The sequence below is a fragment of the Cebus imitator genome, unplaced genomic scaffold, assembly GCF_001604975.1.
Source record: "Cebus imitator isolate Cc_AM_T3 unplaced genomic scaffold, Cebus_imitator-1.0 Scaffold102, whole genome shotgun sequence".
Classification (NCBI taxonomy): Eukaryota; Metazoa; Chordata; class Mammalia; order Primates; family Cebidae; genus Cebus; species Cebus imitator.
Window position 1 is genome coordinate 3,640,578 of NW_016107417.1, and position 4,490 is coordinate 3,645,067.

At 60.5% G+C, this 4,490-nt stretch overlaps 1 long non-coding RNA gene across 1 annotated transcript; it reads left to right on the forward strand.

Moving 5' to 3' along the window:
* Positions 1-1,239: 1,239 nt before the first annotated feature.
* LOC108310271 lies at positions 1,240-4,484 on the forward strand. The gene is made up of 3 exons (XR_005201623.1): positions 1,240-1,314; positions 1,907-2,300; positions 4,283-4,484. It is a non-coding gene; the product is annotated as an uncharacterized LOC108310271 (long non-coding RNA).
* The last annotated feature ends 6 nt before the right edge of the window (positions 4,485-4,490 follow it).

A 4,490-nucleotide genomic window follows, 5' to 3' on the forward strand; every position in this document is an offset into this window, starting at 1 on the left:
GCCCCCTCTCAGATCCTGTCCCTGTGACCCCTAGTCTCAGCCTTGACCTTGATTCCGCCCCAGATCCCACCTCTGCACCCAGCACCTCCCATGTCACCACCAGGGGTCGCCACGCCTCCCAGCCTTGCCCAGCAGGTCAGGGCACAGGGGGACCCAGAGGCACCCAGCCCTGCACACCTCCCCTTGGCTCTGGGCTTTGCCTTGCCCCTCCCAGCGGGCTGCCACCCCCGCTCCACTCCTGATGTGGCAGAAGCTACGTGGAGCTGCCAGGGAGGGAGGGATGGTCCTTGGAGCCCACCTGCCCAGACCATATTGGCCCGTGTCTCTGTAAGACCCCATGGTCCAGCCTGACCCCAGGGCCAGAGCAAAGGACAGGGCTGTGGAGACGCCAGGCAGGCTCCAGCCCTGACTATGGGACCTGATGTGAAACCCTGGTTCCCTGAGCCTTAGTCCTTCCTGGTTCTTCCTGCCCAGCCAACCCTGCCTGGCTGTCACATGAGGCCACTCCTGGGAGGCTGAGCCTGGGGCCTTCTAGAGGTTGCTCCCACCATCCCTAGTGGAGGCTTTTGGGGTGGTCCAGGCCTTGGCCCCTCAGCTCCCACTCTTCTCCCGGGTCCCAGCTCCAGCACTTGGAGGGGGAGGGGTGCTGGAGCAGTGCTGCAGCCAGAATCCCAGCCCCCAATGCACAAAGCTTTACATGGGACCAGGGAGTGGCCATTGCGTCCACACATCGTGTTTCTTGTGAGCAAAAAAGGAGCTGCTCCCATCATGCTCCTTCCTGCCCTGCTTCCCAGGAGTGCTGCAGGGAGGTTGGGCAGGTCCATGGGGAAACAGGCTCGGATTGGGAATCGAGGGACCCTCACCTTGCTAGGTTCTGCAGGCCTCTGGGATTAGCAAAGGTCCCCCAGCCCCCCTCTGTGGCCCTCCTGAGTAGGAGAGATCTGGGCACTGGGGACAGAGCAGAAGCTTTGTCCTGAGGGACCCTGGGGTCCTGGCTGCCCATGGAGACCTGGGGCAGCAGGCTGGCAAGAGATCAGGAGGGCGAGGCCCTGGAGGAGACAGGGCTGTGGACGACTGGGTGCTAATGGCACCCAAGAGGCAGATGGGGCCCAGCCTGATGCTTCCTGGACCCGCCCTACCCTGCCCGGGCACAGTCCAGGGCTTCCTGCCCTTCGAACCGTACTTGTGATCAGTATTGACAGGGGTGGGATAATCATTAACCACCACTACGGGTTGGGTCAACGGCTCAAAAGGCCCTGGGCCGAGGGCGTCCCCACTTCCTCCTTGTGTCCTGAGGGCCAGCTCAGCACCCAGGTAAGAGGCTTCCTGAGTGAAGGACCCCTGCTGCACCCCCTGTCCTAGGAGGCTCCTGAGCCCAGGCACCTCACTGAAGGGTGGCCAATCCTGAGGAAGAAAGGGAACTGGACAGCCATGGGGTGGCCAGGACGAGTCCCTTCCTCTCTGTGCTTTGGTTTCCACTGTGGGATGCGGGGGGCCTTAGGATCAGCACTCAGAGCTGCCCCGTTCTGTTGAGCCAGGATTCCGGATCGGGTGCTGCCTCTGCCAGGACAGGGCACTTAGCCCACACCGCAGGAGACTGGTCTCACCCAGGCCGCTGTGGGAAGGGCAGCCAGGCTGAGTGAAAGGCCAGCCACCAGCTATGGTGTCTTCCCTTTGCAGGCCTGTCTCCCCAGGCAGAAGGATTCCAGCCCAGTGATCCCCCATCCCACTCCTACTGCATCCCGAGAGGGAGGGCACCACTTGGGGGAGATGTTGGAGCAGCACAGGCCCTGAGGCCCTGCTCTGTGACCTTGGGCGGCCCCCTTTGCCTCTCTGGGCCTGTAACCACCACTGGCAAAGGGGGGCAGGGCCCAAGTCTACTCTGAAAGCTCTCCTCTCTCTCCAGAAACTTTGGAGTCTCCCAAAACGCTGCTGAGTCTCTGCAGGACTGGCATCGGTCACGGGAACTTGTCTGGGAGGGACGAGAACACGCTTTGCAGAAGGAAGCTCTGCCTCCCAGAGTCCTGGGCTTGCTTGGGCACCCCAGCCAGCAGCTGCTTCCTCTCCCCACAGTGGAGACAGACCCAAGGGTCCCAGGGCAGATGCTTCCCCCAGTCCAGGCCAGCGTGCAGGGTGAGCTCGTAAGTCCTGATTGACATGCGGTCAGTGGTTCAGAGAGGTTATACTACTTGCTCAAGGTCACCCAGCTCCCAGGCCCCTGCTGTCTTCCCAGCCGCTGAGTCCTAAGCGTCCTTCCAGGTGGGCCGCTGCTCACAGCCTGTTCTCACATTCTGCAGCAGGTTTGCGTATCCACATCTTTTCCAGTTCCCTGTCGCCCCCCCTTCCTACACCTTGCCATCCACTGTCCCTGTTTGTTTTCTCTGTTCCTTTCCAGTTCTCTCCCTGCTCCTCTTAATTTTTTATTTGAGACAGGGTCTTGCTCTGTTGCCCAGGCTGGAGTGCAATGGCACAATCACAGCTCAGTGCAGCCTTGACCTCCCAGGCTCAAGTGATCCTCCTGCCTCAGCCTCTTGAGTAGCTGGGACTACAGGCATGCATCACCACACTGGGCTAATTTTTTATTTTTTGTAGAGATTGGGGTCTCAATGTGTTGCTTGAGCTGGGTTTGCACTCCTGGGCTCAAGAGATCCTCCTTCCTTGTCCTCCCAAAGTGCTGGGACTCCAGGTGTGCCCGCTGTATGCGACCTCGGTCTTGTCTTTCTCTCTCAGCCCCTCCGCCTCACTGTCCCTCTTTCTGTGCCCCCACCACAGCCCCCACACTTCTTCTCTTCTCAGTCTCATCTTCAGCTTCCCATACAGGGCCATCCTCATGAAACTGGACCCTGGGAGGTCCCTGGAGACTGACAAGTGCCAGCTGTCCCTTGCTATCCCTCTGGCCCATGGCTGCAGCAGGGAGGGTGGGCAAAGGGCAAAGGGCAGAGGCAACAGTGGCCAGACCTGAAACTCAGGCCCAGCTCTGGTTGGGAAAGAAACAAGGAAACAAAAGAACTTGGGGACAGAGGGCGTGGGGGCATCAGAGCGGGCAAAGGCTGCCCAGGAATTGTAAATCGGAGCCGCTCCCGGCTTTATGAGGCCGATTTGGGGTTGAGCCTGGACTTCGCCCAGAAAGGAGTGCTGACAGCACATGGGATGCCAGGTGTGGGCCCCGGATGATAAGAAGCCTCAGAGAAAAGACCATGGACCTGGGGGCATGAGGACTGTACACCCAGGGGAGCAGGCGTGGGACACTCTCCACAGCCGTACCCAAGGCGGATGCCAGGCAGGGCCCAGCCTCCAGTTGGCTCCCACCCCCTGTAACAGCAACTCCATGTGGAAGTGCCCACTGATTCCAGTGGGGCTGCTGTTATCTGGGGCGAGGGCTGGTACTCACGAAGGAGAGGCAAGCACCGCCCAGCAGACCAACCCGAACTGCAGTGGCGACACTCCCAGGCGAGATGGTGTTGGAGGGTGGGGGGCTGTCAGCGCGGGGTGGGGGGCTGTCGGTGGGCTGCCGAGACCGAGTGCACAAGGCTCTGACCTATGAATTGACAGCCAGTGCTCTCGTCTCCCCTCTGGCTGCCAATTCCATAGGTCACAGGTATGTTCGCCTCAATGCCAGCCGCCAGGACCTGCAGGGGTAAGGGCGGGCCAGGGGTGTCCAGTGGTCAGAGAGACCCTGCGACCCCAGTGCAGCACTCATGGTCCCACCTCCCGCTGTCTCATTCACCGAGATGAGCCCAAACAGCTTTAGTCCCGGCCCTGCGCTGCCTGCCCTGTAGTGACTCTACGCTTTGCCCGTGCCATTCCCTCCACAGCTCTAGGCTTCGCCCGTGCCGTTCCCTCGGGCTACGACACTCTTCCTAGCTTATTTGTCAAGCTCGCTCTTACTAACTCTTTCAAGCTCCACCCAAGCATTTGCTGCCTCTAGAAGGCCTTCTTGAAGCTTATAAGTGCCCACCTGGGCCCCCCACACTATGCTGCCCCCCAGAGTGGCCCCCCACAAATGCTGCCCTCCCAAAGCCCTGGAGCTGGTTCTGCTTGTGTCTCGGTCCTCGCGCCATCTGTGACCTCAGTTCCCAGGCCAGGTGCATGCTCAATAAATGTTTGCTGAACCAAACTGAGCCTCTATCTTGCACCCTGAGGAAGCACTCAGCAACATGCAGTGTGGCCAGGGTCGGGGCTGAGTACTCTGGGCCCAGTGTTTGTGCTGGAGCCCCCCACCCAGGACAGGGGCCCTGAGCCAGCCCCGCCATCTGCTTCCCCCTCTCCCCTCCCTTGCCAGCCTCATCTTCCTGGAGTACAGCCCTGTGGTTGGTGGAGCAACTTCTCCAGCCCCTGGGATTCCTAAGAAGACCCAGGAACCCCACTGCTGGTAGAGGGGGAGCAGCCAACCCAGGACAGGACAGCTGACCCCACCCCTGCCCCACCTCCCACACCAACAACCTCATTCCCACCTGCTGCTGCTTTTTTTTTTTTTTCTTGGAGACGGA